Source organism: Coregonus clupeaformis, chromosome 26 (genome assembly GCF_020615455.1).
Source record: "Coregonus clupeaformis isolate EN_2021a chromosome 26, ASM2061545v1, whole genome shotgun sequence".
Classification (NCBI taxonomy): domain Eukaryota; kingdom Metazoa; phylum Chordata; class Actinopteri; order Salmoniformes; family Salmonidae; genus Coregonus; species Coregonus clupeaformis.
In genome coordinates this window covers 22,795,491-22,817,844 of record NC_059217.1, presented here as the reverse complement: position 1 = coordinate 22,817,844, position 22,354 = coordinate 22,795,491, and the positions used below count along the sequence as shown (strand labels likewise).

Here is a 22,354-nt window from a genome sequence, read left to right as displayed (position 1 = left end):
TGGATGCAACTCAGCATTCTTTGTCCTCCAAACACAACGAGTTGAGTTTTTACCAAAAAGTTCTATTTTGGTTTCATCTGACCATATGACATTCTCCCAATCCTCTTCTGGATCATCCAATGCACTCTAGCAAACTTCAGACGGGCCTGGACATGTACTGGCTTAAGCAGGGGGACACGTCTGGCACTGCAGGATTTGAGTCCCTGGCGGCGTAGTGTGTTACTGATGGTAGGCTTTGTTACTTTGGTCCCAGCTCTCTGCAGGTCATTCACTAGGTCCCCCCGTGTGGTTCTGGGATTTTTGCTCACTGTTCTTGTGATAATTTTGACCCCACGGGGTGAGATCTTGCGTGGAGCCCCAGATCGAGGGAGATTATCAGTGGTTTTGTATGTCTTCCATTTCCTAATAATTGCTCCCACAGTTGATTTCTTCAAACCAAGCTGCTTACCTATTGCAGATTCAGTCTTCCCAGCCTGGTGCAGGTCTACAATTTTGTTTCTGGTGTCCTTTGACAGCTCTTTGGTCTTAGCCATAGTGGAGTTTGGAGTGTGACTGTTTGAGGTTGTGGACAGGTGTCTTTTATACTGATAACAAGTTCAAACAGGTGCCATTAATACAGGTAACGAGTGGAGGACAGGGGAGCCTCTTAAAGAAGAAGTTACAGGTCTGTGAGAGCCAGAAATCTTGCTTGTTTGTAGGTGACCAAATACTTATTTTCCACCATAACTTGCAAATAAATTCATAAAAAATCCTACAATGTGATCTTCTGGAGAAAAAAATTCTCAATTTGTCTGTCATAGTTGACATGTACCTATGATGAAAATTACAGGCCTCTCTCATCTTTTTAAGTGGGAGAACTTGCACAATTGGTGGCTGACTAAATACTTTTTTTCCCCACTGTATACTGAGATCATGTGACAGATCATGTGACACTTAGATTGGACTTTATTTAACTAATTATGTGACTTCTGAAGGTAATTGGTTGCACCAGATCTTATTTAGGGGCTTCATAGCAAAGGGGGTGAATACAAATGCATGCACCACTTTTCCGTTATTTATTTTAGAGAATTTCTTTGAAACAACTTATTTTTTTCATTTCACTTCACCAATTTGGACTATTATGTGTATGTCCATTACATGAAATCCAAATAAAAATCCATTTAAATTACAGGTTGTAATGCAACAAAATAGGAAAAACGCCAAGGGGGATGAATATATTTGCAAGGCACTGTAGGTGCCAATTTGGACATTGGCATTAAAGACCACTGGAGCAAACATTGGTTTGACTTGATGTTGAACTGCTTTCAAAATGAATGCCCTGTTTGGCTGAAGTGAGGTTTGAAGTGAATAATTGACGTATTTGGGGGGTGGATAACAGCTAACTTCCTGCAATTCTACACATTTTGCCATGGTGAAAATACAACATGAAATCAAATCAAATCAAATGTTATTTGTCACATGCGCCGAATACAACTAAAAATATATATTTTTTTACATTTTAATGGAAAACTATTACATTAAGGTACTCAATTGTTACCCAGAAATGATTTGATATTGATATAAATAAATAAAAACCGGCAGCATTGGGCCTTTAAGAAAACAGAGAGTCCACCCAAGTCAAACAAGAGGCCCCGTATCTCAATTATATATTTTGCTGAAGCCTTGGGTTGTGTCCTCTTGTCAAGACCCACCTATCTCCTCCAGTACATTGTGGGCCCAACCATGGGGCCCCAGACAAAAAATAAATAAATACAAAATATAATTTTTGGGGGGGCATGGGTTGGGGCCCCCAGAGCCTGCAGGCCCCCACGCACTGCGGGGGCTGAGGGGGAGTGTGCTATGCTAGCACTATACACGACATAAACATTTGTAAAATGAGATGGTCATGATACATAGATACATTGTGGACTGTTTTTCCTTCATATAATTCACAGGTAACAGAACTTCCTCTCCAGCTAAACGGACCAGTGTCAGTCAGCCGGTGGAGCTGATGTTGGTGTGCATTTTTACAAGCAAAAATAGTTTTCTGGCATTTCATGGGTGATAAATTATGCTAATCCTTAAGGGGCACTGGGGTGGAAATGAATGAAGTGAGAGAAAAGGCGAGATTAGCATATCCTAAATCCATTTACAGACCGGCAGTGTTTGGAGCAGGGCTCCAGTTCCACACGTTATTATTCCATCATCGATGCTTCATTTCAACCCAACCTCCATCCCCCACAAACCCATTCCCAGCCTTCACTTAAAGCAGCACGCTTATTTGCTTAATATTTGTTATACTCCATTTTGGATTAGTGTGATACCTGAGGAGAGAGATTATTTGAGTATGGACATGAACTGTGCAAAACAACAGGACACAACAAAGGACTTATTGAACTGGATCAGAAAAACACAAATGGACAACACTTGACATGACCTGACATAAAGCCTACATAATGTTATTATCAATGTGACATAACACCAGTCATAACAGGTAATTACAGACGTAATGACAACCGTTCTCATGCAAAGTGTCAACCCAATGATCATACATGTGACAGCTTCACCAACAGACAATGTCCATGTTTATAAACTTGATAAAGTGATTCCCTATTAAGGCAAATATGATCATATATGTAGGCTTTATAGCCATCTTGTGAAAAATTACAAGATTCAAACCTGGGCCTTTGATCCTGCACAACTGATTTGACAAACACTACTGAAAAACACAAACCTCAATGTTGGAAACACATTAGGACATTATCCAGGATGAAATAGGGGCTTCAGCACCAGCAACCTCTTGACTGCAGAGCCTGACAGAGATCCAGGATGGGAGAGAAAGGAGAAAGGCACCTCTAAAAGCAAGGTGTTTCATAGGCTGGATGTCCTTATTTAGAGGCTTGTGTGAATTCACAGTCAAAAGTAATCAGCCACGTCCCCAGACTGCTCCTCTCTTTTCCAAGGCCCATAGCCAGCGAAAACATATTTCCATTTTAACGCCTTCTGATGATCAAAGCATCAGCTTAATATAATCAGCTCAAACCCATTTACTGGCGAGCCCCACCGCTGCGTCTGGGGAGCGCTTCCCTTCCCAACCCTATCTATTCTAAAACAGGTGCTATAATAGTAAATTAATTAGGCTGAGGAGATGCACCTTGTACTCGGCTGCCGCCATCTCCTTGTGGGTCACAGCCTCCAGGAAAATGCCATCTGGGCAGCGTTTCCCCAGGGAGGCCTGAAGGGAGGGGGTGTTGAGGCGCGTACTGCCACTGACTGGACCTGCGCTTGACTGTGGAGGTTTTTACATGACAATTAACCTTATTAGCCTTTGGCTTACTGTGTATTTGCTTCTGTATTATTTAATCCTTGAGGGGGGTGTTGGTGGTGAAGGGTGTTACAGCACCCCAACATGTCGCCTCCTGCAAATGTTTACAGATTGTGGCGGCTGCTACGCATGAGAATGACAGAGGGGCAGCGACCTTGGCTGTACGGTTGACATCCCGCAAAGTAACTGCAACCTCTCATACAGCTAATTTATTCCCATGGTGGGTTCAGTCCGCTACAGTGGGAGAAGACCATCATTGTCCAGAGCTGAAGATAATATGGTGGCACAAAAGAGAGATGGGAGGTCGAAGACCAACCAACCTGCGCCCACTAGTTGATAAACCTCAAGGTTATTTAGGCAGAGGAAAACAAGAGTCAAGGGTGCTCCATGGCACATTCACATGAGGACAGCTTTTAATTGCCTAAAAGATCTCATAAACTCCAGAGACGGATTTGGATGTGGCTGAACTTAAAGCGCCCGCGCAGCTCTGCTCCGCTGAGGCCGGCTAAGCTAATAGCATGTAGCACTGGAAAATGTGAGGAAGGGTTTGACTCCTGAGCCTGAAATCTGAGCGTCAGCTTGTTTTCAAGACCCTGTCTCTCCATGAAATAGGGAAGAAAAGAGAAAACCCTGCTTAATGAGGTAAAAACAGATGCTTAAAATTTATGCTTACAGGATTGCCCCGTGACTGTTGATGTAATTACTTGGGGAGCCATGGGCCCCTGGGGAAAGGGAGGCAAGGTATGACGGTAAAGATGAGACTGTGAGAGGAGGAGCAGATGAATTAATACGCAAAACAAGTTGAAATAACTTAAAGATACAGAAAAAACCCACCAAGTGGTGTGGATAGAGATGTGAGATCACAGTCTCATTACTGATAAACACAATGGAGCACTGAAAGCTAAAGCGATTAGCTGGGCATTTTGCTTTTCTCTTCCCTCTACCCCTCCTCCTCTCTAAGGATGGGAGTCCCCACCGTTTGCCACACAGATTTAGTGATTAATCAAACGTGTGGGGGAGAGGGAGCTGGAGAAGGAGTGGGGCCAACCGAGGGCCCACGCCAGAGCAGTGTGCCTGAGGAGCTCTGGGAACCCCTCTTCTCCAGGCCTCCAGGGCCCCGGGATCAGCTTTAAAAAATATTGGGATTTGACGGGAAGCTGGGCGGTAAGCCCCGAGCAGATGGTCCATGATGTTCAGTTAAGACCGCGATTGATTTGAGGAAACAGATATCCCCCCTCCTCGTTAAATTGAAAGCACCTCTGGGACGGCAGTCAAGTGCTTTTCTAACCTCTGCCGTCAGAACCAGAGAGCGCCAAATAGACAAGCAGCAACGCTCGAATTCTCCAGCAGGGAGAGGGGCTGCTCAACCCCCTGATCCCCTTAATAATGGGGGCCTGGCAAAGAGGGGAAATGACCCCTCTACAAGAGGAACCAGGCAGATTCAGCCAAAGGGGGTTGATCTGGAGAAGAGTGTAGTTGCCTGACCTTATCTTAACCTGGTTCATGAAAGTTTCAACTTGAAGTTGAAAGGGTTACAGGGATACTGGAATGAGAGGGGGACCAGGGGGATCAATCCAAATCAATTCAACAAAAGTGTCTCTCCAGTCATGGTTACAGATAAACCCATAATGTAGGCTATCAGATAAGAGTGCAGATGAGAATCAACAGAGTTGTTCTCTGCCTGTAGCATATGCTAAGCGCTCAGTTCAGAGTTTTGAAATACAATATGCAACCGAGGCACTTCAAGTATAATACAGTACGACATGTCCTAGCACCATGTGCTATGGATAAATTAAATTACTGAAATTAAATAAACTTAATCAACGATTACCAAAATCAGGTAACAAGTAAAATGTGCAATACAATTCTACCTTTGACTTAAAATAAGAGGCACTTTTTTGTCCTAGGTAAACACCAACGTTTTAAAGTGGAAATAGCAAAGCTATTATTATCGTGATATTAGAAAAGTTATTCTTCACTGTGTTTCTGAGCACACATACTGCAGCTTAATCACAATAAAAATCAGAAAAAATGATATTAATAAAAAAAAAAAAAAAAAATCACTTAAGAATATAAATAAAAAACATCTTTACAGTGCGCCGTTGAACCGGAAATCTAGTGAAAGGTAACAATGTGAGGCAGAGCTGGTCAGAAAGCCATGTGCTGAAAGCTGGTTGCAGGGCTGCAGTACACTGAGGCCTCTCCACTCATTGTTCACAAGATCTGCTGCTCTCTCTCACAATCTATGGCACACCTCTGGAAAAGCCGCCGTCGCATCCGTCTGGACAAACCTGAAGCACTGGAAAGGGGTAAGAAATAATGTATTTCTCTCTACACTGTTAGATTTGGATGTTGTATGTTTGCATGAGTGTGTGACTTTACTGCCAGTGGAAATAAAATGTACAGAAATAAAAAATTAAACTTCAACTGGAGGATACAGATTTTTTTTAATTGGATTGGTATCGAATTCAGTGCAATTTGAGACACTCACTCCATCTTGACAATAACCAATAAATAAAAAATCTAATACATGTACAATGTATTTTTTAATCTTTTAAATACTAAAACAATGTTTTAAAATTTTAGGGCCTTTTGAAGCTTTCAAAATAAATCAAAATGAGGGGGGGGGGTCATAATACTCAAATCTATAAAACTAGTATTATCTATAAACACAGGTATATTAATGTATACATGTTAAGAGTGACAGTCTCACTACAAGGAGTCTGAGGCTCTACAAAATGTGCAGTCTTGATATAGATTTGTGTTAATAATCAGAGAGATGATCTTGCGAGAGGTGCATGGATATTAAAAGCCATCGTTTTTAGAGGGAGCGGGTTTGTCTATAATCAATTCTCTTCCTGGAGCCACACATTAATTGCGTAAAATGATAGGCTTCCATCAACACATCCTTGAACTTAAAAAGCTTGGTGCTGCTTTTTTCTCTTCTTCTATTCAATCAAATCATCTCGACAATTGCCCTCCTTTGGGGAGATATTATGTTAAGTCTTTTGTGTTTCAGTGTTACAAATTAGCCTTCAAGCTTAATTCTGAAGAAAGTGCAAAAACTTGAGGAGCAGAATGAGTCTCCATTATTCTACAGTACATCTGAAGATTATCACTGAGCAAAGTTACACATTTCAAAAGCACCAAATAGAACCCTGTCTTGTAGATATAACAAGTTAAAAAATCTGAGCATCCACCATCCACTTTTTTACTATAATATCAGTATTTTTATAGTATTTGTAAAATATATATATATATATATAGTATATAGACCTACTGTACACAGTAAGTATGACCGTAATTCAAGTCAGCCCTGCATTTATCTACAAAAACATTATGCCAATTCATCCTAGACAACTCTTAATATAAAGGAAAATACAGAAGATAACCAACAGCGGGAGAGTTTAGTCATTTATCAGGAAACAGAGTAAAAGGACTAGAAGGGCTGGTTTGTTATACAGACAAGAGATGGAAATTGCCACTGGAGAAAATGAGGGTTATTCAGTGTTCTAATAAGCACCTATTTTCTCTTGGTCCTAGCGGCCTTCTCACACGTCCTAAATCATTATTTAATTATAGTGGGATGGGGTGACTGTCAAAAGGGTGCCTGTAGGAAGGAGCATGCTACTGCCCAGTACAAAGCCAGACATTACAAAGGTTTGAAAAGGTCCAAAGTCAGTACTTAAGATGAACCCCTATTTAATTTGAAAAAATGAAGGATAATGTTGTTCAGATAACTTAATATTGATATCTTTATAGGTCATCAATGTTATCCCTTACATTAAATGTCTCATTCAATAAATCAAAAGACAGAGAGATATGATCAAGTATGATTAAATAATGGGATTCAATAAGACATAGTGCCAATTTACTGCAAGTTGTATTCCCAGTCATGTTATATTTTGTCCCATGATGTCCAGTTCTTTGAGGACAGCTGGGTGATGCTAGTGCAGGGGCGGACTGGTCATTTCGTGAAAATGCCGGATGGGCTGGTATTATGTTTTGGGGACCAGTGGGCCTGTCTAACTTTTTTTTATGTTGTTGTTGCGCAAAACGATAATTATTTGGCTAATAATGAGGGTCTCAAGGAAAAAAAGGGCAGGTGTGGCAGCCACAAAGGGAAAAAAATGGGCTGGTGTGTTTCGAAATGCTAGGGCCGATTTCTAGTCCCAGTCATTTTTTTTAAATCGCAAATATATATACATACACATACATACATACATACATACATATACATACACATATTTACTTATCCTTTAAAAAAATATATTTCCCTTTATTACTTTCCAACCCCACCACCCCTTCCATACCTGGAGTAAACTAGTGAACAACAACGCTTAGGCCTCTACTTCCAGCTTATACATCCTATATACATTTTACATTTTATGGACACAGTCAATTTTACAATAATTATATTTGTTTGTTTTTACTCCTGAACTTCCTCTACCCTCAACCTCTCCGATCATTTTCATGATGTCCATCCGGTTTGCTTCTATATGCCATATTTCTCCAACTGTGCTCCTTCACATAAGCTCTCAACCTGTAACCTATATACTTATTATGGACACAGCATAACCTACATTAGTTATCTTGCTGTTATTAGTTGTTGTTAGTTGTTATTAGTCCCATCATTCAGCTCCATTCAACACCTCCCATCTGTCTCTTAACACCATCCATATTTCAAGAGATTATAATTTGATAGTGCCTCTTCTTTGTAGTTTTTGCACACAATTAAATATGTGTTGGTGTCAGAAAGATAATATCAGAAAGGTATAACTTGATACATTAAGGTGTTAGCATACCTGAATAATAATATTGCTTAGCATTTTTGTAAATACTGACTGAAAAAATAATTTTACTCCATTCAAAGTATGTCAAAAACAAAATGAATTAGCCTTATTCTGCATCATCTTGATGTGAACTGTTCTGTATTGCAGACTGGAGCGGACTTGTAAAGAAGACTAAAGGATGCCTACCCACCCAGGCTGTAGCTGTACTAACCATTGGTGTGTACTGTAGCCTAGTGTTTTGATGCCATCTATTGGAATAAATGCTCAATTTATCAAGGAGAATATACAGAGTGACTACCAACTGAAATTATTTTGATCCTGCTCATAATAAAAGTGGTCAATTATAAATATAGCAGTTATACTTACTAAATTCTACCCAACATTCTACCCAATAGTAAACATTCTGCTAATGTTTATCTCAACTACATCTACTAAGTCAAATTTCAAATGCTGAAATGGTGATATGATCGTGACCTGAAGATATCTTGATTTTTATAAAGAAAAACAATGAATTGGATCAATAAAAAACATACCACTTTTCTCCCAACATGTGGAAATCACAGAGAACTCAAATTAAATACAAAGTGGATGGTTTCCTGTATCAAACCCATACAAAGGTTGAACTTTATACATGCTATGAATAATGTAATAACAATGAACATACGGTAAATTCTAACGATATCACAAGGTATTTCATTTCTTTATGCACACATATGTCGCTCCATCAAATTGGGTTAACTCTTGGGTTCACCCACATACGTTCTATGGTTCACCCACCACTGTTAAACAGCACATAATACTGTATCTTTGTTTTAGAAATCTTATCTCCCTCTACTTTAATCTTACTGCAGGGGGCACTGCCTCCAAACAAATATGAAGCACTCATCTCATCTCACTCACTTCAATTACTTCTGATTAAAGACATACAGTTGAAGTCAGAAGTTTACATACACTTAGGTTGGAGTCATCAAAACTCATTTTTCAACCACTCCACACATTTCTTGTTAACAAACTATAGTTTTGGCAAGTTGGTTAGGACATCTACGTTGTGCATGACACAAGTTATTTCTCCAACAATTGTTTACAGACAGATTATTTCACTTATAATTCACTGTATCACAATTCCAGTGGGTCAGAAGTTTACATACACTAAATTGACTGTGCCTTTAAACAGCTTGGAAAATTCCAGAAAATTATGTAATGGCTTTAGAAGCTTCTGATAATTTACATCATTTGAGTCAATTGGAGGTGTACCTGTAGATGTATTTCAAGGCCTACCTTCAAACTCAGTGCCTCTTTGCTTGACATCATGGGAAAATCTAAAGAAATCAGCCAAGACCTCAGAAAAAAATTGTAGACCTCCACAAGTCTGGTTCATCCTTGGGAGCAATTTCCAAATGCCTGAAGGTACCACGTTCATCTGTACAAACAATAGTACGCAAGTATAAACACCATGGGACCACACAGCCGTCATACCGCTCAGGAAGGAGACGCGTTCTGTCTCCTAGAGATGAATGTACTTTGATGCGAAAAGTGCAAATCAATCACAGAACAACAGCAAAGGACCTTGTGAAGATGCTGGAGGAAACAGGTACAAAGGTATCTATATCCACACTAAAACGAGTCCTATATTGACATAACCTGAAAGGCCGCTCAGCAAGGAAGAAGCCACTGCTCTAAAACCGCCATAAAAAAGCCAGACTACGGTTTGCAACTGCACATGGGGACAAAGATTGTACTTTTTGGAGAAATGTCCTTTGGTCTGATGAAACAAAAATATAACTGTTTGGCTATAATGACCATCGTTATGTTTGGAGGAAAAAGGGGGTGCTTGCAAGCCGAAGAACACCATCCCAACCGTGAAGCACGGGGGTGAAAGCATCATGCTGTGGGGGTGCTATGCTGCAGGAGGGACTGGTTCACTTCACAAAATAGATGGCATCATGAGGAAGGAAAATTACGTGGATATATTGAAGCAACATCTCAAGACATCAGTCAGGAAGTTAAAGCTTGGTCGCAAATGGGTCTTCCAAATGGACAATGACCCCAAGCATACTTCCAAAGTTGTGGCAAAATGGCTTAAGGACATCAAAGTCAAGGTATTGGAGTGGCCATCACAAAGCCCTGACCTCAATCTTATAGAACATTTGTGGGCAGAACTGAAAAGGCATGTGCGAGCAAGGAGGCCTACAAACCTGACTCAGTTACACCAGCTCTGTCAGGAGGAATGGGCCAAAATTCACCCAACTTATTGTGGGAAGCTTGTGGAATGCTACCCGAAACGTTTGACCCAAGTTACACAATTTAAAGGCAATGCTACCAAATACTAATTGAGTGTATGTAAACTTCTGACCCACTGGGAATGTGATGAAAGAAATAAAAGCTGAAATGAATCCTTCTCTCTGCTATTATTCTGACATTTCACATTCTTAAAATAAAGTGGTGATCCCAACTGACCTAAGACAGGGACATTTTACTAGGATTAAATGTCAGGAATTGTGAAAAACTGAGTTTAAATGTATTTGGCTAAGGTGTATGTAAACTTCCGACTTCAACTGTATGTTCCCTAGGAAAGCCCTGCTATCAGACCAGACAGAATCCATGGGAAAAACTGACATTGTAAAATCGTACAGTCAAAATCTTTACTTTTTGAAGATAACAAATATTTGTTCAAAAGGTAATTGTTCTTTACATTGGAATGCCTTCAAAAATGTAAAAGGCAAAGAAGAACTTACTCAGATTTACAGATATCTGACATGCCATATGTGGATGGTTGCAGCAAATATGGGAAGGAGGAGGTTTTCTATGCAACCATTGTGGGCAAATAAACTGCTCAGGGACATCAGTAGAATTGTCACTGTGGGGTAGTGGCACTCACATCAAATAGCCTGGTTCTGATGACCCTGTTGGCCTGGAGAAGGCCATGAGCAAGGAAAGCTTCACTACACACTCGCTGTCCCTGTACACACACTCTCTCCATCATCACACCTTCTCAATGGTCTAGCATCGGCCTTGGCTGCACAGGGCAAAGGGTTCATTTGATAATTGACTTAAACCTAGGACTAATTCCAGGGACATTTTTTTCATCTCTGCCACTGGGATCAATCTGAACTCAAATTGTGGGGAGGGTCTGGCCTCCATCAGAAGGACATTTTCCCTCCATCACATGCTAATAAAGGCTTGACATTAATTGGACTAAAAAGCAGCTGAGCTCTGGGGGAGGCTGCTACACAGTCATGTGTGAAGTGGGCTCTGGGAAGAGAGTGGCCTTGAGAGGGTGACAGCAAATTACAGTCTACTGATTCAGCCGAAGAGAACATAATAAAACAAGTTTGTCAGTGATCCTGTAAGTGCCTGTAACACTCTGAATGTGTCTACAGACTTCTAGGGCTGGAATTCAATGGAAACCACCATAACAATGCTTACACAGTGTCCTTGTGTACAAAGTACTTACCCATGAAGACATCTGATGCCTTTTCTCCAGTTTTCCAAACACATAATCGGGACAACTGGCAAGATATTCTTACTGTACCTGTGTGATTGCAGCATAACAATCAAATTCTTTGCAAGAACAATGTACAAAACAAAAACATAACTGAGAAAAAATAATCCTTTAGTTGATGTTTAATACTTTTACAAAAGTCAATTTCAAGGTGATTCTATTATCTTTTCAGCACTCCAAATCACAAAGCAGACTTTTGGTATGCTCTATTTTCTCATTTCAGCAAGAAAGTCAATCTTAAAGCGGTTGAAGATAAATCACTTAACCCTGGCTAGATGTAGCTTTCCACAGTCATCTAAAAAGGTCTGAACAATAAATGTTTGCAAAAAGTAAGTTCACATTCCTGCAACCAATGTGAAAGCCTGTCCACAATATTGAGACACATCCAAATGCATTTTGAAAGAGCAGATATTTATCCCAATCCCTCAAACAGATGGCTGTGCTCATTGTGCTGCTTGCTGTCACCAGCGTCTAAGATTTATGACAATTACAGCGCCGGCCATTAGTAGCCTCATAATCAGCACTATTATATATGGATTGCAGCAAAAAATTGACTGTGACTGCTGTTTATGGGATATCAGGTGTTTTGGAAAAAATGTTCCCCTTGCTGTCTTCACTCAGTATGGCAGCTCTTAATGGCTTGGAACTATAACCTCTCAGAAGGGGAAAACACGATGGGAGGTTAAAATAAAAAGCAAAAGTGCCCAATTATTCATGAATGATGCCTTCCCATTTTCAGCTGTCAGTTTGTACACATTACCTCAATCCATTCTGCTCCTCTCTAAATAACAGGCTTCTGTCTGATGTTTGTCAGTCACAGTATGCAAAGACCACAGAGAGCTGAACCGTGACATCTGTTCTCTCACAATTAAACTGTGCTTAAGATAACTAGTGACACCCAGCAGAATGAGGGGAAAACAGCGCATTACATTCACAAAAAAATGCTTGTTGTGTCTGGGATCATAACGGCACAGCCAGCAAAAGTGCTACAATAGAAAAACACAGATGCAAACAAAAGATAGTTTGAATAGAGAGAGCTCTATGGCACAGTGTTTGCATGTAGAAGATAAGTGTCAGTCAGCACCACTGAGTTGTTTATGGACTCGTTTGACCACCTGTACTGATATGCTCTGCCAGAGCAGAGTGTGGGGAGAGAATAAGCACCCTCACATATCCTGCTTTCACAGGATTCAGCACCTGCATGGGCACGCAAAACGCACACACATTCTCCCAGCTTTAGCACCCGAACTAGAGAACCCCAATCCCCCATGCTAAAGTGCCAATCAACAGATGCCAATTTTCAAGAAGGTCCCTAATTGCAGGTAGACATTTTGCACCACACTTCAGATGTTTTCTGACCAAGAAAAGGAGACAAAGACGAAGAAAACCTTGTAAGACTACTGAAGGGATCTCTTGTGTACAATTAAATGGTCAGAGCATCATTGGACAAAAGCAGCTAGAGCTAACTATAAAAGGAAGCTAAGGTTCTGCAAACAGACAGTTAAAAAAATGTTTTTCAATACTGTGGATGACTGCCCTCCTCACAATGAGGCTGGATAATTTTTTCACATTGCAATAAAATTGTTAAATTCCAGCTGTTAAGAGTAGTTAAGATACCCCAGTGCAGTTCCACAAAATCAACAACAGACAACATTTTCTAGGAATTACTACAGTACTTTAAGGCAGGTCTTCTAAGGCTCTAGTCAACAGCAGAGTGTGTTTCCCTAGGCAGCTCCCAATCTACATTTCTGGTCCTGTTTTACTGTGGTGGAAATCCTGTCAAGAGGAGTAGTCATAGGCCCTCTATCAGCAGTGGCTGAAGCCTGCTGGAAAACCTAGATTGAGGTCTTCATTCTCAAGTGTCTCCTGGACATCTGGTAATATTGTTTTTAAATCCTTCATTTACATTGGAAGATTAAGACAAGACAGACTCTTGAGAGGTCTTTAACCATATTAGTTGCAGCTTTCTCTGGCGCAAGATGGAGTTGCTGACTTTAAAATGAAGTTTTGGGTCTCCTTTCCTGGGGTTTGCCCATAAACCGTTTAAATTTCCTGTATCAGAACTAGCAGGTGTTTAAGAATTCATTATTCCACCAAGCTTTTAAGACAAAGTGGTCTCAGGTTAATCCTACATGGAAATTAAACCCATTAAAATATTCAAGTTAAGAAATACCGGCTATGATAACCCTGCCCAGATATTAACACATACATGTACAGTGCACACAAAGTTGACTGGTCTCCATTGCATGTCACCATGCGCCATTAACACCACCGGGCTGAGCAGTCATATTCACATGCAGTTCAGTCACTCAATTAATGTGATTTATTGCACTGGTTAGTGCAGCATGTGGGTGAATCTCTCTCTGAGTGCCCAGGGGGTCAGATGGCTAACAACAGACCTGGCTCAGCCTCAGAGTAGGCCTAATGACAGGGTCTGGGGGTACCAGGGTGGAAGAGGGGCCCTATTATCTCTGACTGACAGGCCCCCAGCTCAATGGGCTCTAATTGGTGGTCAGCGCCGCCCCTCCACTCCTCCTGCTCAGCAGCAGCTCCTCCTCCCACTTTACCACGCCATTAAGTTCCTCTTGTTGGAGGCCCTGAGGGGAGCTCATACACCCAGCATAATGGAGACAGATTTATCCCTCAACCTTATTTATGACGTATTACAACCTAATTACAAAGACTTATGGAGCTAATTGCTTGTAAAGCATCAAACTGACCACATTAATTTTATATCATTTGTACAATAAAGATTACATTACGTAAGTAAGTGAGCACCGCAAAAATACTATTTCTCCATAATCTTTTAAAACATTTATATCTTGAGAAAGAAGTACTAGGTATGAATAACTCCATTTACTACCTTCATAGGAACACAGATTGATATAGAATATTACCAAATATATGCTAACACTAAAAAAAAACTGCATAGTAGGCATACACATAATATACACATAGTATAGGAGTATGTAAACTGAACAGAAAACTATTCTAGAAGACAGCTTGAAAATAGACATGTATCATGTCATAATACACACAAAATACATTGCCATTTAATCCCTGCTATAATCTACACATGGCTGCTCACAGTCACACACAAGCCTAAATAGGAAGTCTAATAACAATCAATGCAGCGATGCGTACTGGCTGCATGACTGACTTCTTTCCCCAAAGGCTGTAAGATTCCCTAGACAGTATTGGGTGGCAGCAGAGAGTTGACTGATTAAATATTCTTTTCAAATTGAATTTGACCAAGTTATTTGTTCCAGTGCAAATTCTGACATTTGAGAAATCAACTCATTTGAATATTACTCACTTGTATTTTGTTATTGAGAATATAGAGTTGGAAACTACACATATGAAACTTTGCAGATAAGAGAAAATGGTTTCTCAAAAAGTCACCAACTCTTTTAACATGAAACTACTAGAGAATTATGTGTGCATATGCATATGAATAACACATTAATTAATGATTGAGAAGATCCTTGTGCCAATTGTTCCTTTTGAAAAATCACTTGAGGGAAGTTAAAAAGCAGCACCATAGGAAACAAAATGGACAGTTCGACACCTGGACAGTATCTGACAACCACAATAATCTAACACTGACATTATAATATTAATGTTCATTTTACATTATTCATATACAATTTAATTTGTGACATTTCTTGATATCTTTATAGTATGATGTGTCATAGCTTTATATAAAATCATAGAAGCTATATCATCAACTTTCACACATTCTTCTATAAACTGTTTCTCCGCTCATCGGTTAGTAACGAGGAAGTTAATTACATCATTACAACTCATTTGTAAGTGCTGCAGTGATGTCCTGCCTTGCCCTTGAGACAGCAGGCTGGAATGCCCTGGGGGGCTTGCCTTGCCTTGCCTTCACAGCCCCACTCAATTCACATTTCCATAAAGCTCTTAGACCTTGTACAGAAGAAACCTATATTCTGTTCTGAGTTTGAGGCATCAACTCAGTAACATACATTACATTATGGACATGGCTCATTGTTTAATAGCTGTACTGTGCAGTGAAAAAGTAATCTGCCTGTCTGTCAATGTAAATAGCTACAACACTAAGCATGTCCAGAAAGCTGCATACGAAGCAGGGAAAGAGGACAACTCACCTTCCGAGAGTTATTCCATTGCCTGGCGACTGGAGGGAAAACAACCGGGGAACTCCAGTCTTCACTGAAAGCTTCTCATCATACCAAGCAGAATAAGAGAACCATGCTGAAGTCCTGGCAGATTCCTCTGTGTTCTCCACTCCCATTTCTTCTGTGGCGGTTTGAGCATGACACAAGGGCCACCTAGAGAGAGAGCAGGTAGAAACATTAAAACCGGGGCTATTCACACTACCTGGAACTCGTCTTCATTTCACCCAGAAGATAGTAGACTGTGGATGCCTGGCTTGGCACTCCATCCAAAACAAATACACTCAGGGTTTTCAGCCATGTAACCCTGTCGGGCCCTGCCTTTGAAATGCTTTCTACCCCACAACACAAGACGGCTTTCATTATCTTCACAGTCGCAGCAAGGCCTAGCTTTAAAAGCTACTGATTTCTTTTTTCCTTTAGCCTCCCACACAAAGGAAGGGCATTTTGTAAATTACTTGCTCGTTTCAGACCAACAAAAGGTACTTTCATTGAAAACCTCCCATTTGATTTTGCTCAAATTTCATTACAAGGATTGAAAAAGGGAAAGAAAAAGGAGGAAATAAAAAAACAGATGGCGTCCTCATTCAGTGCCCTGAAAGGATTTATCTATGTGCCTTTATAAACTGTGGCAATCCAAAGCGTTTCAGTTGGCTAAAAAAAGAACTTGACAAAATTATTGGTTTGCCATATCTTACAAAACTGACATGAGCAACTCAAAGAAAAGCCTTCTCTCCCACATGTTGTTTCAGTGAATCGCCTGCCTAGATCAAAATAATGGAGATTAAGTATTTCATTAGAAATGATAGTTGGATATGAAATAGGCTGTCATATTAGTAGCAACCTGCCTATGGCCTTCAGTGTGTGCTATTCACCTAGACAACAGAAGAGAGGGGGGCATGTATTGAGCCTTTCATTCAAGACTGATCAATTTTCCATCATCAACACAGATAGGGATTAAACAAATAATTACACACAGGATTGGTCTGCAGAGCACCCCCACCTTCACACACAATACAAAACAGTTCAAACTAAAAAAAAAAAAAATAATGTTTCATGACACAAAAAATATGCATTCTTCCATGAGAGAAAGAGACACAGCGATGGGCTGTATAATTCCTTCTATGGCCACAATAGGCATTTCAGCCTACTTATTTTTCATTTGTGGGTAATTACAGGGTTGTGTCTACCACACTCATAGAGGAGAAAGAGTGAAAGTGAACAAGATAACTTAGAAATGTTGTTCATCCCCAGATTGCTGAAAGTTGTTGAACCTGAAACCTGTTGGGATAGCCACAATTTTTCACATACGGTTGAAGTCGGAAATGTACATACACTAAGGTTGGAGTAATTAAAACTCGTTTTTCAACCACTCCACAAATTTTGTGTTAACAAACTATAGTTTTGGCAGGTCGGTTAGGACATCTACTATGTGCATGACACAAGTAATTTTTCCAACAATTGTTTACAGACAGATTATTTCCTTTAAACAGCTTGGAAAATTACAGAAAATGATGTCATGGCTTTAGAAGCTTCTGATAGGCTAATTGACATCATTTGAGTCAATTGGAGGTGTACCTGTGGATGTATTTCAAGGCCTACCTTCAAACTCAGTGCCTCTTGGCTTGACATCATGGGAAAATCTAAAGAAATCAGCCAAGTTCTGTCTCCTAGAGATGAACGTACTTTGGTGTGAAAAGTGCAAATCAATCCCAGAACAGCAGCAAAGGACCTTGTGAAGATGCTGGAGGCAACGGGTACAAAAGTATCTATAACCACAATAAAACGAGTTCTATATCGACATAACCTGAAAGGCCGCTCAGCAAGGAAGAAGCCACTGCTCCAAAAACCGCCATAAAAAAGCCAGACTACGGTTTGCAACTGCACATGGGGACAAAGATCGTACTTTTTGGAGAAATCTTCTCTGGTCTGATGAAACAAAAATAGAACTGTTTGGCCATAATGACCATCGTTATGTTTGGAGGAAAAAGGGGAACTCTTGTAAGCCAAAGAACACCATCCCAACCGTGAAGCACAGGGTTGGCAGCATCATGCTGTGGGGGTGCTTTGCTGCAGGAGGGACTGGTGCACTTCACAAAATAGATGGCATCATGACGAAGGAAAATTACGTGGATATATTGAAGCAACATCTCAAGACATCAGTCAGGAAGTTAAAGCTTGGTCGCAAATGGGTCTTCCAAATGGACAAATACCCCAAGCATACTTCCAAAGTTGTGGCAAAATGGCTTAAGGACAACAAAGTCAAGGTGTTGGAGTGGCCATCACAAAGCCCTGACCTCAATCCTATAGAACATTTGTGGGCAGAATTGAAAAAGCATGTGCGAGCAAGGAGGCCTACAAACCTGACTCAGTTACACCAGCTCTGTCAGGAGGAATGGGCCATAATTCACCCAACTTATTGTGGGAAGCTTGTGGAAGGCTACCCGAAACGTTTGACCGAAGTTAAACAATTTAAAGGCAATGCTACCAAATACTATCTGAGTGTATGTAAACTTATGACCCACTGGGAATGTGATGAAAGAAATAAAAGCTGAAATAAATCATTCTCTCTACTATTATTCTGACATTTCACATTCTTAAAATAAAGTGGTGATCCTAACTAAGACAGGGAATTTAAATGTCAGGAATTGTGAAAAACTGAGTTTAAATGTATTTGGCTAAGGTGTATGTAAACTTCCGACTTCAACTGTAACACACTTTCTCAAATCAGGTAGGCTACTATGCATCATGAGTTATGACAAGGAGGACTGGTGCTACATATTTTCATAGAGCAGCTGTGTTCTTAGTGTAGTCTGAGATAAATAAATGTGATGTTTCATTGCTTTCATTTGACATCTGACAGCTCATCATGACATATGTAGGGTAACTAGCCCCACGGGGTAAATTGCACCCTCCCCTGTAACTCTTACCGAAACCACTTTATGTCACAAATTTGTTTACCAATACTTTCCCTGGCTAGCAGTACTCTTGCTCAACTAAAAATGTAATCTGTCTCATCTACATTTTTTAAGTCACTCCAACAAAACAATTCTGAGGTAAGTTGATCTAATATTTCTTCATTTAGAATACGTTATATATACACTGAATGTACAAAATATTAAGAACACCTGCTCTTTCTATGATATGGACTGACCAGGTGAATCCAGCTGAAAGCTATGATCCCTTATTGATGTCACTTGTTAAATCCACTTCAATCAGTGTAGATGAAGGGGAGGAGACAGGTTAAAGAAGGATTGTTAAGCCTTGAGACAATTGAGACATGGATTGTATATATGTGCCATTCAAAGGGTGAATGGACAAGACAAAAGATTGAAGTGCCTTTGAACAGGGTATGGTAGTAGGTGCCAGGCGCACCGGTTTGTGTTAAGAACTGCAAGATAAATAATCCACTTGTTTATAGAGAATGTTTTTTTAACAGTTTTTAATAAAGCAGTCAAATGTAAGATGTGTGTTGGGGGCAACTCTCCCCCTCAATATCCTTCATTTCGAAATGATGACCATTGTGGGCCATGAGCCTATAGACCTACAACCTGTCCGCAGGCATAGCCATTTGTCTAGTCTTACGATAGCCTATACAATTATCAACTTTTGGTGGATTTGAACTTGGCATTGATTAATATGAATGTTGCAAATGTGTTTTAAATCAATATATCAATGGGGTGAAAGTAGATCTAAAGAGCGGCTGAACTCACCGATTCCGCATGTGTTTTTCTGCTACTCATTAAAAAAACTAGATTTGAGTCTTAGGGGTGTGGTTTGATGTGGGTGTGTTATGTTCGCTTTATTTTACCCTGCCAGTTACTGTTGTTTGTCCCTCTTGACGCACAGTAGCAACAACATAGCCATTACCACTTCCTCAAAATAGTCAGAATTTATCTAAAATAAATCGAAATCTTAGTCGCGCAGTTTTACATCTAGCTAAGGTGTTTGGTGCAGTATTTCTCAAGGTGAAAATGTGCATGATAAACTAATCAGGGCACTGCAGACAGTATCGAGTCAGCTGCGCTCAGGACTGATTTCTGAGAATATGTCTACAACTTCATAATCTGCAAGCTGTCAAACTATTGTAAATAAAGCACAAGCTGCCCAAAATCACTAGCTAGCTTGCTAAATTCCATCTCTGTGTTTGTCAATGAAACTACCTAGTAGCTAGGAGGCAGTCCACGTTAGCTAAATCAGTTTATCAAGTCACTGGCGAGTGGCGACGTGTCTGCATCCTTTTTTTTTTCTAACTTTTTTTTTTATTGAAGCGAACCTTATATAAACTTAGATGGACTGGACATGTCTGAGTCATTTCAAGTGTGCAACATTATTTGGGTGTTTCCGCCCGGTCCAAAACCAAAACCAAGACATGTATGGTAGCTAAAAGAGAAGACATAGCGGGAAGAAAGATGGCTACCGCGGGAGAAAGCTAGGCTAACGTCGGCGCTAACAAGATAGCTAGCTAGCATCATCCTGTGTTGGATTTGTCTGTGGAAAAGTTGACATTTGCATGGAGGAGAGAGAAACTACTACTAACCGTGAGTTGATCTGCTTTTGCTCACTAGCTGTGAATAATCCAAGTAAAGGATGAAAATGAAGGGTAAATGTTGTAGTTGAAATTTAGAATAAATTGCCTGCATTGTCATTGGGTGAGCTGAAAGAAATATGTGAGAGTCTAAAACAGGAAGTTAGTGAGGACACTGCAAATTCATCTCTTTTTTTGGGAGCGCTATCATTCCGTACTTGGAGGGAGATAAAGTTACTCAGTTGAAAGTTGTTTTTGGCAGTAAATTATCAGATTGACAGTTTGGGGAACGTGGGTGACATTGTTGAAGAGAGTGTATCAGGATGAGGATCACGGGAAGCCCGATGTGGTTACATCCCATGTACAGAAGAATATAGTTCAGAATCGTTGGCCAGAAAAATTAAAAAAAACGTTACAAAAAACTTCAACAGTCTTGAGGCAGATTGAGAGAGCTCTGAAAAAAGGCTATCATGGTTAAATTGTTGAAGCTCTCATTCAGTCAATCGCTCCAGAGGTTAACTGAAAAGCTACCTAGAAAGCAGAACTGAGTTGACTGAGCTCATTGAGACAAATACTGAGAACTCACTACATTGAAAAAGATGCAGCAGAGCTGTATCACTCATTGACCAGTGCAGTTCAAGAACGCAAAGAAACCCCAATTCAGTTCTTAGTGCATGCAGTGGACATCAGACAGAAAGTTGTCTTTGTACCAGAAAGAGCTAAAGCCAGATTGAAGTACAACCCTGAACCAAACACAGTTCTTGCAGACAGTGATGACAGGTCTCCAAGATGACGTCATATGTGCAGATCTCAAGACTTTGCTACAGGATCCAAACGTAAGAGACATTACTGGAGAAGATGAATACTGTCTACAGTCTGGAGATAGAAAACAAAAACAAGCAGTCAGCTATTTTGAAGAGCAGAGGAGCTATTGTAGCTGCGGTTCAGGAAGAGGAGAAAAATGACACAGAACAGGTCAGTGGTTCCGGTAAGGGGAAAGGCCACACACCTATACCAAATACCTTGGTTGAGAAGCTTGACACTGCAAATAAAGCCATCTGTGATGCTAATCAAAACCTCACCACACAGGTAGCCAGCCTCACTCAGACAAATAGGGCAAAGACCGAGAAGTACACACACCAGCCACGTACTAAGGAAACATATTCTGATGGTGGTGATGGGAAGTGCAAACCAAGACGTTGTCAAAAGTGTGAGGAGTCCAACCCTGATGGAAGATGTCGACATTGTTACAAATGTGGCAGTAGTGAACACTTTTCTACAGGCTGTCGTAAACAAAGAGAGAATACTGCAACTATAAGCAAGATTGAGATTCCTCTCACTGATATATGTTCAGCTGCAATTACAGAGTATCAGTTGCCACTTTCCAGGAAGCAAGAGAAAGCTGCCAAGCAGGTAGGACACAGATGTTTAGTCCAGGGCTCTCTTGATGGAATCAACCCCTCAGTGTGGTGGGATACTGGATCACAAGTGTCAATTGTGGGGTTGAACTGGAAGAAGAAACACTTACCTGACGTTGAAATCAGACCCGTTGAAGAACTACTTGATGATGGAGGGTTGAACCTCACAGCTGCTAATGGAACAAGTGTACCTTACGAGGGCTGGATTTAAGTGGAATTTGGTCTGCCAGACAACCCAGACAGGATGTTGTCAGTCCCAGTTTTGGTGAGTACCAGCTCTATTGAGATTAATAGGGTTCAACTTGATTGAAGAGTTGGCACAAGAAGATTCAACAGCAGACAGAACTATTTAATCAAGTCAGTTTGTTCACAGCCTATGCTCAGCATTGGATATATGGCCTAGAAAGGCAAAAGCTGTTTTTACAGTGCTGAAGAAACACTGACAGTGACGTTGCAAGACTTCGACCAAAAGACACCTTCATTCCAAAATACAAAGTAGCAAAAGTGAACTGTGGCAGGTTGAACAAGTGGTTGATGACAGGAGCTCATGTTACAACCCAATGAGAATACTCCATGGCCCATTGGATTATCAGTGAAGGAACAAGTTGTACAGCTCCCACATGAAGACAAAGCTGTTCTCACAGTGACACTG

General features: G+C 40.4%; 1 long non-coding RNA gene across 1 annotated transcript in view; it reads right to left on the bottom strand.

Moving 5' to 3' along the window:
* Positions 1–22,354, bottom strand: part of LOC121540260 — a 208,506-nt gene that overhangs the window by 138,755 nt on the left and 47,397 nt on the right. The window contains exon 2 of the long non-coding RNA XR_005995470.2: positions 15,730–15,912. This is a non-coding gene — a long non-coding RNA (uncharacterized LOC121540260). The remainder of the gene's footprint in view (positions 1–15,729; positions 15,913–22,354) is intronic.